Genomic DNA, 13,302 nt, shown 5'->3' on the forward strand with positions numbered 1-13,302 from the left:
AGATATGCCAAGTATATTTAGTCATTGCCAATGTTCTTTCTGAGTTGGAAATACGGCTGAGGAAATATGTACTTGACCTGAACTCTCTAGTGTCGATTCTTTTAAGTAAGTGTAAACGGAGCAGAAATCTTCCATCAGAGAAGCAATTGCAAAAGGGGACTAAGAAAGAACGCAAGCAGCAGATGGGGCTTGAGAGCCATGAATGAGAAGCCCAGGACGCGTCCAAAGTCTGTAAATCATTACTGACTGAGCTCCGTGCCGTCTTAATGACTTTTACTACCTCTTGGTTCCAATTCGAAGTGCATATTAAAGCAAGCAACGCTGCAAGGACCAGAGGGGCTAGGACAGTAAACTACTTGTAGCTTAGTAATTGTTATGCATTAATTATTCAGGAGCTAGAGCCACTCTTTGCAAACATTAAAACCAGTGACAGCAAAGAAATATGCCTTCCGTTGGGAGGATAGAAAAGAGTAGTGCTATTTGGGGTTGATGCTGGCACGATATTTAGCAGAGCATGACAGGTTTAGTAGATAAATAACGTGATGTAGTATCATGCAAACTGTTAGCAATGTATTGGAAGGCCCAAGTATTCCCTGTAGGGCATTTACATTGGATTTGCTATGATTGCAATATCTGCACAGTGATGCATTACGTGTTTTATTCTCTTTATTATATGTTTTCATTACTTTGTGTGTTAGAATGCAATAAAGAAAGCTGAAGCAATAAAGGCTGATTGATAATAATAATTCTGCAAAGATGCAACTTCCTTTCTAAAGCAGTTCCAGAGTCAGAAGAACCAATCGCACCCAGTCATCTGTTCCTTTGTGAAGATTTTATCCTCCTTGCTGATGAAGGAATGGTAATTGCTTTGGAAGCAGCTTTTGGTGACAGCTGGCCCTGTGTGGTAAAGGGGGGAGGAAGGTAGGGAAGACTGTGTTCCATTTAGATGCTGAATCCCGCATGCGCCTCAGTTCTCTGCTTCTCTCTTTTTCTTTCATATTCTTCAACTTAAATATTAGATGTCCTCTTTGAAAGAAAAAAACTGTAATTTTTCAGTAATCTATGCTGTTGCATTCTTTTACTCTGACAGCTTATCCTACCTTCTAAAGTTTGTTTCAACCTCTTCTCAAGGATCTCTCTGTAGCAGCTCTAAAACTGGGATACTGGAGTCAGGAACTTAACAGATGTGTGTGTTGGGTAGGGGAAGAGTCTCCACCTACGTGTATAATTTCTTTTTTATATATAATTTTATTTATTCTTGGCTGTGCTGGGTCTTTGTTGCTGCGCAGGCTTTTCCCCAGTTGCAGCGAGTGGGGACTACTCTCCAGTTGCAGTGCGCAGGGTTTTCATTGTGGTGGCATCTCCTGATGCAGAGCACGGGCTCTAGAGCATGCAGGCTTCAGCAACTGTGGCACATGGGCTCACATGGTCCCAGGCTTAGTTGCTCTGTGGCATGTGGGATCTTCCCAGATCAGGGATCAAACCCATGTCTCTTGCATCGGCAGGTGGACTCCTCACCACTGAGCCCCCAGGGAAGCTCCCCACTTAAGTATAAAATGAGCTTCAGAGATTCAGATATAGCTGAGCATGTGTGATGACCTGGTGAACGGGTCTATAAGGAGTAGACTTTAACAGTGGCCTTGTTTGGGGAATGCAGTTTATTTGTGGGCATCCAATGAAGTGATCGAGGAGGGCATGGTACCCCACTCCAGTATTCTTGCCTGAAGAATCCGATGGACAGAGGAGACTGGTGGGCTACAGTCCATGGGGTTGCAAAGAGTCAGACATGACTGAAGAGACTTGGCATGCATGCAAAAGGAAGTGATCTGATTGGGAAAAAAAAAAAAATACAGTGTTTGGGTCGCTGGAGAAAGGAGCTGCTCACAGAAACTGAATGAAAAGGACTTTGGAGACTCTGGAGAATAACAGTGTTGCTTGGATGGAAAAATTATAACAGAGTCAGAGCAAATAGCATCCTCGTACCTGTATACCGAGCACAGAATGGCTCTGACCTGGTCAGGATGTCTGAGAACACAGCTCTGCCCCTGGCTCCTCAAGTGTCTGTGGCTCCGTGCAGACGCAGAGCCTCAATGACTCCGAAAGCAAAACACCTCAGCCAGCAGCACGGCGCAGAGAAGCAGGGCTGACGGCACCTGGGAGGCTCCTCCCCACACCTCCCAGAAACACTCGAGGAAAATTCTGCAGGAAATTACGGTCTTGCATTATGTCGGTACGGGCATGAGTCAGTGAAATTTGGGTTATAAACATTAAGTGGCTTTATTTGTACCCACAAACAGATGAGGCTTTGGGGAAACCTAGGTTATATATGAAGTAAAGGGGAAATTACATTTGTGATTGCAAAGGGCAGGCAGGCACTCTCAGAATTTTCTGAAAGGCCCGAGCAATACAAACAACCTGGGCTTCCCTGGTGGCTCAGAGGTAAAGAATCCGCCTGCCAGTGCAGGAGACACGGGTTCAGTGCCTGGGTCAGGAAAATCGTCTGGAGAAGGAAATGGCAATCTACTCCAGTATTCTTGCCTGGAAAATCCCATGGATAGAGGAGCCTGGAGGGCTGCAGTTCATGGGGTAGCAAAGAGTTGGACATTAGTGACTAAACAATAGCAATATAAAGAGTCCACAGTTAACCACACTCACGGAACAGAGCAGGAAGCCCTCACAGGTCACTGCAGAGGACGTCAGGGAGGATGGGCACGCCTGGGGTCACATCCAACCTAGAGCAGTACCTACAAAATATTAAAGAGAAAGTCTGTTAAAACGCAGACGGAGGGCCCCACTCCCCAGAGGTCCTGGCTCAGTCAACTCAGATATTAAACAAACTCCCCTCCCAAGGTCATCCTGACAGAAGTGGTCTTCAAACAACTCTTGGATAAACAGCATGGCAGAGGTGTCTGTCAAAGCCATACAGTCTGCATTGCAAACTTAGAGGTACCACTGTCAACACAATCACCAAGACTGTACCCAGAAGGGATAGAACTCTGTGTAAGGAAGAGAGTAAAGTGAAGGAGAGAGCACGGAATGCTGTGGCCAGGCACAGAGCCAGAAAACAGGAAGCCAAGAGAAGCAGAGAGAAGACGGGAGTGCGGGACAAGGCCACGGATGGAGCACTGGAGGTTACAGCTTTTACATGGTGCCCCTGGCCCACTGTCAGACGGCCTCATGTTGGGCTAGACAGTGGCGGATAACTATATACTCCAGTGGCAATATGTGTATAAAACTGTACAGAACAAGAATAGAAGTGAGCAGACAGTTAAAAGCCTACTGCAATATCCTTTAACCATTGATAAAGCTCATGGACTCTTTCCCTACTAATACAAAGCAGAGGTGATCTTACAAGAGAAGAAAAGGAACATCAAAAATCAGCATCCTGCTGTAGTAACATAGATGGTCAGTGAATCAAAGTGAAACTCAGCCTTTGTTTATGTGTAAACTGCATTTAAGATCCAGAACTGTACTATACATACTACTGTATAGAAAATGGATAACCAATAAGGACCTTCTGTATAGCACAAGGAACTATACTATGTATTTTATAATAACCTATAAGGGAAAAGAATTTGAAAAAATAGATACATATGTATGTAACTGAAATGCTTTGCTATACACCTGAAACTAACACAACACTGTAAATCAACTAGACTTCAATTAAATCAGTAAATCTTTTTTGAAAAGATCTAGAACAGCAGAATCAGATCACTTAGGAGGTATTTTACTTTTAAAATATGTATATTTCATTTGAAACAGATTTTTAAGCTTATTTTATCAAAGATGTTAGTCACCTAGAACTATAAAACCAGGATCCTGAAGCTAGCTTCAAAGTGATTCTCACCATATGTTCAAGCTCTTATCAAAAGCTCTGCATCACAATAAAGGGGTTACAATTTAGACAAAGGGACATAGCGCTGGATGTACAAAGCTGCTGCTGTAACCTAAGAAATGATTACCTTGAAATTTCATAGAATCCATTAACAAAATCAGATTGTTTACATTTATAGATTCTTCAATCCTCCAACCCCCCACCAGGGCTTCCCTGGTGACTCAGATGGTAAAGAATCTGCCTGCAATGCAGGAGACCCAGGTTTGATCCCTGAGTCAGGAAGATCCCCTGGAGAAGGAAATGGCAACCCATTCCAGTATGCTTGCCTGGAGAATTCCATGGACAGAGGAGGCTGGTAGGCTATAGTCCACGGGTCATAGAGTTGGACACAACTGAATGACTAACACACTTTCAATCCCCCAAAATAGTTGCAATTGTCTCCCAAGCCCTTAATCACACAGTCTCTGTATTTTTAGATAATTAATGGACAAATTTTCATTCAAGCAAATCATTGCTTGCCTTTAAATCCTAAACTTATTACCAAAATTAGCTTCAGTGACCTTGAGAAAAATTCTCAAGAAATTCTTTCCAACTGAATATTTAACAATAAAACAGAATACTTTAGACAGAGAGAAATTTTACGTTGATCTCTTTGTGGATCATTGAAATGGACCTGGGCTCAGGTCTTCTCATTGTCAGGCTCTATTTATCAAGAAAACTGACCAAACCACCATCCATTTCTATTCCAAATTATAGTTTTATGAAACTTTCATTTCATCATGATGGAAATACCATGACTAATCAAAAAATGACTCTGTGATTAAACGGTGCTTATACTGTAGCTAACTTCATCACTTTCTGATGAGTAAATTTCATCAAAGACATAAGAACAAAGTAAAACGTTGTTTACTTTCAAAACTCTAATCAATTCTTTTTTAAAGACAATAAAAGCTCTAACCTCAGCATTCTTTACTGGTTTTTCCTGAAGTCTTTTTCTTCCTTTGATCTTCTTTGTTACCTTCAGCTCCACCACAGATGCCAAAAATCTCCTGAAAACAAGATCTGTCTGTTAGTTGCTCAGTCGTGTCTGACTCTTTGTGACCCCATGAACTGTAGTCTACCAGGCTTCTCTGTCCATGGAACTCTCCAGGCAAGAACACTGGAGTGTATTGCCATTCCCTTCTCCAGAGGATCTTCCCGACCCAGGGAGCAAACCCTGGTCTCCTGCATTGCAGGCAGATTCTTTACCATTTGAGCTACAGGGAAGCAGGGAAACCAGGATGGAAGCATGAAAAGATAATGGACTTGGACCCCAATTCCAAAAGATCTTGGTTCAAATCTAATCTTTGCCACACATAGCAAAATTTGAGGGAATGCAGTTAGGTTTCTATAGCAGCTTGATTCAGAGCTGCCAAAACTGGAAAGTAACCAATATATTCTTCAGTAGGTAAATTGGTAAATAAACTATGGTATATACAGACAGTAGAACATTCTTCAACACTAAAGAAAAATGAGCTATCAAGTCATTAATAGACAATGAGGAGTCTTACATCAGGATCTTATAGTTTTCCGAGTATAGGTCTTTTGTCTCCTTAAATAGGTTTATTCCTAGGTTTTTTGTGTTTTTTTTTCCTTTTTGATGGGATGGTAAATGGAATAGCTTCTTGAATTTCTCTTTCTGATCTTTCATTGTTAGTGTATAGAAATGCATCCGATTTCTGTGTATTAATTTTGTAACCTGCAACTTTACCAAATTCATTGATGAATTATGATAATTTCATAGATGCAAAAATATTCAACAAAATATTAGCAATACATATCCAACAATTCAGCAAAAAGATCATACACCATGATCAAGTGCAATTCACCCCAGGGATGCAAGGGTTTTTCATCATCCACAAATCAATCAATGTGATACAACACATCAACAAATTGAAGAATAAAAACCATATGATCATTTCTGTAGACACAGAAAAAGCTTCTGACAAAACTCAGCACCCATTTATGATAAAAACTCTCTAGAATGTGGGCATAAAGGGTAGATATCTCAACATAATGAAGGGCATATATGACAAACCTACACCTACCATCATACTCAGTTGTGAAAACCTGAAAGCATTCCCTCTAAGATCAGGAACAGGACAAGGATGTCCACTCTTGCCACTTTTATTCAACATAGTTTTGGAAGTCCTAGCTATACAAGTAAAGGGAATCCAAATTGGAAAAGAAGCTAAACTGTCACTGCCTGCAGATGACACAATGCTCTACATAGAAGATCCTCGACATGGATGCGTCTAAATGCATATTACTAAGTCCCCTAGAGGAAAAAACTGCAACCCACTCCAGTATTCTTGCCAGAGAATCCCATGGACAGAGAAACCTGGTGGGTTATAGTCCATAGGGTCACAAAGAGTCGGACATGACTGAGCACGCAGGCACACAAAACTAGATGTAGACAATTTGAAAAGGCTCTATAACACGTGATGTCAGTCATATGACAACTCTGACAAAGGCAAAACTAGGGAGACAGTAAAAAGATCAGTCATTGCCAGGAGCTGCAGGGAGGGCAATGTGAAGAGATGAATAGGAGATTAGAGAGGATTTTTAGGGCAGTGAAAATGCTATATATGATACCATAGTAATGGACACGTATTATTAGACATTTGTCCAAACCCACAGAATGCACAAAACCAAGAGTGAACCCGACTGTAAACTATGGACTGTGAGGAATAACGACGTGTCCATGTAGGTTTATCAATTGTAACAAATATATCAGCCTGGAGGGGGATGTTGACAATGTACATGGGTTGGGGATGTTGAAAATGTGTGAGGGTTGGGAGGCAGGTTTTCATAACACATGGGAAATCTGTGTGTCTTTTTCTCAATTTTTCTGTACACTTAAAAGCAATCTAGAAAAATTAAGTGATTTTTTTTTAAGTCATAGACACTAATCAGACCATGAGACTGAATTTTTCTCACAGAAGGGAAAGCTGTCTCTCTTATCAAAATGAAGATATGTGCCGAGAAGAGTCAGTTGTATGCACTTGGATAAGCCACTTATTCTCTCTCTAATCCTGTTTCCTATGATTTAAAATGAGGGTAATAAGTCACAAGAATTAATTATGTTCAAAATCTCTTTTCTTCTTAGTAGGAACCTAATAGTCAGCTGAATCCAATTAAACAAAGGTGAGGCTGTCTCCAGCATACAGAATACCAGAGTCATTCTAGCTGTCATGTTGCTGTTTAAGTCACTCAGTCGTATCCAACTCTTTGCAATCCCATGGACTGCAGCCTGCCAGGTTCCTCTGTCCATGTGGATTCTCCAGGCAAGAATACTGGAGTGGGTTGTCACGCCCTCCTTCGGGGGATCTTCCCAACCCAGGAATCAAACCCAGGTCTCCCACTCTGCAAGCGGATTCTGTACACCATCTGTGCCACCAGGGAAGCCCAAGAATCCTGGAATTGCTAGCTTATCCCTTCTCCAGGGGATTGTCCAGACCCAGGAATCGAACTAGGGTCTCCTGCATTACAGGCAGATTCTTTACCAGCTGAGCTACCAGGGAAACCCAGCTTTCATGTTAGGTTAGTCCTACAGGTACAGGGTCATAAGGAAAGTCTCCTGTACTTTGGGACATGCTGTACACAGACGCTACTGGCTAGATTTCCTCTATGTCAAGATCAACTACTGTCAAATGCCTCCGAATGTTCAGAAAAGCTAGAATTTTTCAGAACCTTGTAGCCTAGTCAGTGAAATCTGCTCACCCCCAGTGCAGAGTGCAAATGCGTCCTCTATACCACCACCTCTTTGGGGCCAGCTCACATCGGGAGCACCCAGACCACAGAAGGATCTAGCTTATTGCTGAACATTTCCAAGACAGAGAGTCTTAGTGACCGTATATAAACAAAGGACAACAACAAAAGGGGGAAACAGAATCAAAAAGAAAATACGGGAGAAACTGATTTGCACACACACAGAGAAATTTTTCAAGCCTTTAGGGTTTGATCACCATCTCGGCTACAAAAGCTATTTCTGAATTGAGCACTTCCTCCAATGTTGATTAGAGGCAGATAGTACGTCTCCTCTTCTGCATATGCCAAGGGCAATGTCAGTACTCAAAACCAAGAAAGAAAAATGATAATGAAAACATGAGGCTAAAATCCCATGCAACCCTTGGCCAGCTCCTGCTTCTGAAATTCTAAATTACAGGCTGAACCATATGGTTCCACATACCTGGCTGACTAGTGGCTTCTCTCTTGGGAAATGACTCAATCATGCGTTTGTCTTCCTGGGGATGGCTGAGTTTTCTAAACGCCCTCTGTCCTCATAAGCCTACATACTTTTTGTTGATGGGAAATCTTGTGAAAAGCAGAACATTCAAGAGTCATTAATAGTCATACTCAGAAGCTTTCATACTTATCCCACAAAACCCTCCGAGCAGGCCTCCCTGTGGTTACTAAATTTTTCCTCTTGCTGAGATTTCCCAGCATGCTCTGGGATTATCAAGTAAAGCCAAATACTAAGAGGGAAATCTTGAAAGTCCTTCAGTGCCTGGGGTGGAATCAAATCAGACATGCCCTCCACTCTGGCACCAGCCAGCTGAGCTACAAACACTGACCCAGCCCATGCTGAGGAGACTCATCGTGAGTGGAAACCCATAATGTTGCTAGGATACGTTGTCATTTCTCAAAAGCGGGGGAAATGAAGTATATAAAACAGTGAGAAAGTTTGCAGAAATAAGTTAATATTTACTTCAGGCATTCATCTGGACATGGCAATGTTGAAATGTTTTTCCTTCAGCATTTCTTTCTGCCCTCAAGGCCTTATATTGGATAAGATTCTGAATTCCTTAATCATAGCAGCTATGCACCATGTCTCAATTTGCAACTAAATGTAGTTTTTGCCAAAGTGAATACTGGAGTCAGAGAACAGTTAACATTAAAAATGAAGGGGAAAAAAAGCCAATCTGGAGACAAAAACATGGAAGCTCATATTCCTGGTCAAATGAATTTTATTATGCTACATTTTAGTGTCTTCTTTATGTATTCTACTTGGTTGCTCAGATTGTGAAAATTACAAAATAAAAATTAAGTGGCTGTGTAATACCTGACTTGTCAGTTTTTCCACCTGGCATTTCTTTCTCTTGCAGCATTAACTCTGTCTCAAGGAGAGGATGCATGAAATATGAAAAGCCACCTGTCTCATTTAGTGAAATGGGAAGGGTAGTAGGCTGGAAGCAAGAGGGCCTGATTCCTAATCCACATCTGCTGCTTTATGCTATGTGTCCTTCAGCAAATCCCTGGAACTCCCTGGGCTCTACCTGTGTTCAGGCTTTTACAGGAAATATCATTCTCAGTCAAGGAAAAAGAATCTCTTAAGATTGTTGTCTTTAAACGAAAATCTTTGTGCATGAAGGGGCATGTCTGCTCAATACCCCAGTCTGAATAATCTGAATAACCAGAGTCTGTCTGTCAAATTTTTAAAAATGGTGTTCATGAAAAAAAGCTGCTAGTTCAGCTCAAAAGTCAACCACAAAATGCCTTTTTTTGTTCTTTTCTATGTAATAGTAAGACTTTATTTGTACTCCCCATATCATCACATAGGCTATAAAGACATCTACATCCAAGGATCGTGATTTAATAAAATTAATAATCCTGCTGCTTCATCAACGTCATTCCTAAGTGAAACTCTTTGTTTTGCTTTCTGGCAGTGCATGCAGATGAAGAATAAAATGTCTACTAGTGCAGCTGGTGGTGCTGTCTTGATTTGTGCTAAGATGTCAGCAGTTTTATCTACCTTTGCTTCTGTACTATCACTGCAAATGTCAACAGAATGAAAAAAGCAAAACTGAGAATAGTTTTGACCTCACAGACTCCTTGGAAGTGTCTCGGGATCACTAAGCAGCCAAAGACAATGCTTGGATAATCAGTGTGTTCACAGTGATATAAAGACGTGATGGTAACACGTGTGGCTACTGGAGAGAGGAGAGAAATAAGGCGAGAACAAAGGAGGATTCATTTCATAAAATAATTCATCAGACATGAAATAATCAGACATCTGGTTCTACAGTATGGATATCACGTATTTTTCCTTTGGTATTATCAACTCTGTTTAAAATCAGAATGTGTGCAAGTTGACCAGTCATGTCCAACTCTCTGTGACCCCATGGACTGTAGCCTACCAGGATCCTCTGTCCATGGAATTCTCTAGGCAAGAACACTGGAGTGGTAGCCATTCGCTTCTCCAGGGGATCTTCCCAACCCAGAGATTGAACCTGGGCCTCCTGCTTTGCAGGCAGATTCTTTACTATCTGAGGAACCAGGGAAGCCCCAAATAGAGTACACTGGCTAATAAAGGGCTTCCCAGGTGACTCAGTGAGTAAAGAATCCGTGTGCAATGCAGGAGACAAAGGACATGCGGGTTCTATTCCTGGGTGGGGAATATCCCCAGGAGGAGGGCTTGGCAACCACTCCAGTATTCTTGTCTGGAGAATCCCATGAACAGAGGAGTCTGGCAGCTTACAGTCCATGGGGTCAACTCAGCAACTAAAAACAAGAGCACTTATAATACCTAACACAATGTAAATGATATGTAAATAGTTGTAAATACAATGTAAATGCCATGTAAATAGTTGCCAAAGCATCACAAATTCAAGTTTTGGTGTTTGGTACTTTCTGGAATTCTTTCTTTTTCCCAACATTTTTTATCCACTGTTGGTTCAATCTGCTGATATGGAACATATAGACGATATGGAGGACTGACTGTATGCCCAAGAAACTATCATCACAATCAAGTAAATATATCCATCACCCCCCACATTTTCCATGTGCTCCTTTCTAATAAGACAGAGCATACTGCTATGACCATAAATCCCCCTTCTATGTGTAGAACCAACAGAAATTAACACATATGTTCAGTGAAGGCATGTATTAGAAGGCTGATAGCAACATTATTTTAATAGCCCCACACTGGAAATTATCCAAACACTCATAAACAGAAGATAAATACATGAATTGTAGTAGAAGCACACAGTAGAACCTCATATGACAATTAGAAAGAATGACCTCCAATTACACATATTCATATGGTTGAATCTCATAAATGATGAGAGAAACAAGCCAGATGCAAAAGAGTATATACTATACTATTTCATTTATATAAGTCCAAAGCCAGCCAAAAGTAATCTGTGCTTTTAAAAGGATCAGGATAATGGTTGTCCTCAGTGGTAGAAGGAGAGCTACTGAAAGGAACATAACAAGGCTTTAGGGGTGCTTATAATGAACTATTTATTGATCCAAATGGTGACTATATGAATGTGTTCAATTTGTAGAAATTTATCAAGCTCTTCCTTATGTGTAATTTTCTGCAATGTACTACCATAATTTTTTTCGGTAAAGTTGATAAGCTTTATCAAAAGTTTTAAGAGTGTTACCAAGATCTTTCTCTTTTATGTAGATACTGAGAAGACAGCTAGTTGGCAGAGTTAGTACAGTGCGGTGAATTCACAATAAACTAGAAAGCCAGGGTTATATAGCATGGTGCATCAGGGGACCGTTGTAACCAGCCAGGAATGGTTATTGCTAGTCACAGAGCCGAAAGCTCTCAATAAATTTTGTTTCCTCCATTGCACACTGTCTGATGATTGGCAAAGAAATAAAATATAGGATCAAGAAAGCCAGAATGCCCTCTGCAAGAATAAAACATACTGCCAGTATGGCACACAGCTGCACCTCCAGCCAAAGCTGTATGGAGCTGACGAGAGGCCCAAGCTGCTTCATGACTTGGAGAGCTCGTATGCATCCCTTTGCCAGAAGCACAGTTAGAAAAAGCAAACAGAAAATATGCTTCTGCTGAGATCCCTGAGGGAAGGAAGGAAAACTCCTCTCCAAGCAAGAGAGGGAAGCAAAAGAGAGTATCAACTTCTTGTCTTTTTAATGATGAACTCTAGGAAGCAGAGGAGAAATTCTTTATCTACCTGAACAAGTGTTATTTTCCTTTAGTCCTCACATAATGCCCAAGAACTACCAGAGTTTATATTAAAAATTTCAACTCTTTTTATGTTGGTTTTCAATCTTACAATTTCTGTTAATGACACAAGGACCATAGCAAGCTTCTTATACAGTTTTCTTGTATCTTCTATATGGCTTTAAATTCAAAGAAAAAACCTGACAAAACTGGGGGAAAAGTGAATGCCAGCAATGGACAATGGTTAAACACATCATGGCATGCCATGGAGTATCACAGAGTCATTAAAAAATTCAATCAATTTACTTCTAGAACCAAGATGGTGGTCTCTAAATAGCATTTTCCAATAAAACAGAACATTCTTCCTTGGAGAAATGACTCAACCCAGATTTGGTATAGAAAATATACTAAGTCTAGTATACTTTATTGTGCCAGAAAGCATGGAAAACATCATGAATTACTCGGGTTTTATTAAAAGAAAACAAAAGGAGAAAATCTGAGGCATTTCCACTGGCCAAGGATCAACCAATTTGGACATCCAACAAAGTAATAGCTGCAAATAAAATATATAGATATGAAAATCTATGAGTCCAGAGATGTAACTGACCATCACTAGGGGTTGTTAAAACACCAACTCATTTTTTAAAAAATTGACAAATAAACAGAATAAAGCCTTTATTCTGCCTTTCCTAATACCCTGGGGGATTACCAATGATTGACAAAGGAGAGGTCCTCATAGAAGAATCCCAGAAAATAAAAGCTGAAACATACCAATAGATTTAGAAAATCATTCTTCAACTCTGAGTGAAATAAAGAATATAACTAATGCTCACTTCTGAGTGCTAAAACCATTCAGTTCAGTCGCTTCGTCGTGTCCAACTCTTGTGACCCCATGGATTGCAGCACGCCAGGCTTCCATGTCCATCACCAACACCCGTAAATTGCACAAACTCATGTCCATCAAGTTGGTGATCCCATCTAACCATCTCATCCTTTGTTGTCCCCTTTCCTCCTGCCTCCAATCATTCCCAGCATCAGGCTCTTTTCCAATGAGTCAGTTCTTTGTATTACGTGGCCAAAGTTTGGAGTTTCAGCTTCATCTTCAGTATCAGTCCTTCCAAAGAATATTCAGGACTGATTTCCTTGAGGATGGACTGGTTAGATCTCCTCGCAGTCCACAGGACTATCAAGAGTCTTCTCCAACACCACAGTTCAAAAGCGTCAGTCCTTTGGTGCTCAGCTATCTTTACAGTCCAACTCTCACACCCATTCATGACACTAGAAAAACCATAGCTTTGACTAGATGGACCATTTTGGCAAAATAATGTCTCTGTTTTTTAATATGCTGTCTAGGTTGGTCATAGCTGCTCTTCCAAGAAGCAAGGGTCTTTTAATTTCATGGCTGCAGCCACCATCTGTTGTGATTTTGGAGCCCAAGAAAATGAAGTCTGTCACTGTTTCCACTGTTTCCCCATCTATTTGCCATGAAGTGATGGGACTGGAT

General features: G+C 40.9%; 1 long non-coding RNA gene across 1 annotated transcript in view; it reads right to left on the bottom strand.

The window, feature by feature from the left end:
• Positions 1-2,659: 2,659 nt before the first annotated feature.
• The window catches only part of LOC139036210 (uncharacterized), a 29,768-nt gene continuing 19,125 nt past the window's right edge, over positions 2,660-13,302 (bottom strand). Inside the window, exons 2-3 of the long non-coding RNA XR_011488912.1 lie at positions 4,794-4,884; positions 2,660-2,744 (exon numbers count right to left, since the gene is read on the bottom strand). This is a non-coding gene — a long non-coding RNA (uncharacterized lncRNA). The remainder of the gene's footprint in view (positions 2,745-4,793; positions 4,885-13,302) is intronic.

The sequence above is a fragment of the Odocoileus virginianus genome, chromosome 8, assembly GCF_023699985.2.
Source record: "Odocoileus virginianus isolate 20LAN1187 ecotype Illinois chromosome 8, Ovbor_1.2, whole genome shotgun sequence".
In the NCBI taxonomy this organism is placed as follows: domain Eukaryota; kingdom Metazoa; phylum Chordata; class Mammalia; order Artiodactyla; family Cervidae; genus Odocoileus; species Odocoileus virginianus.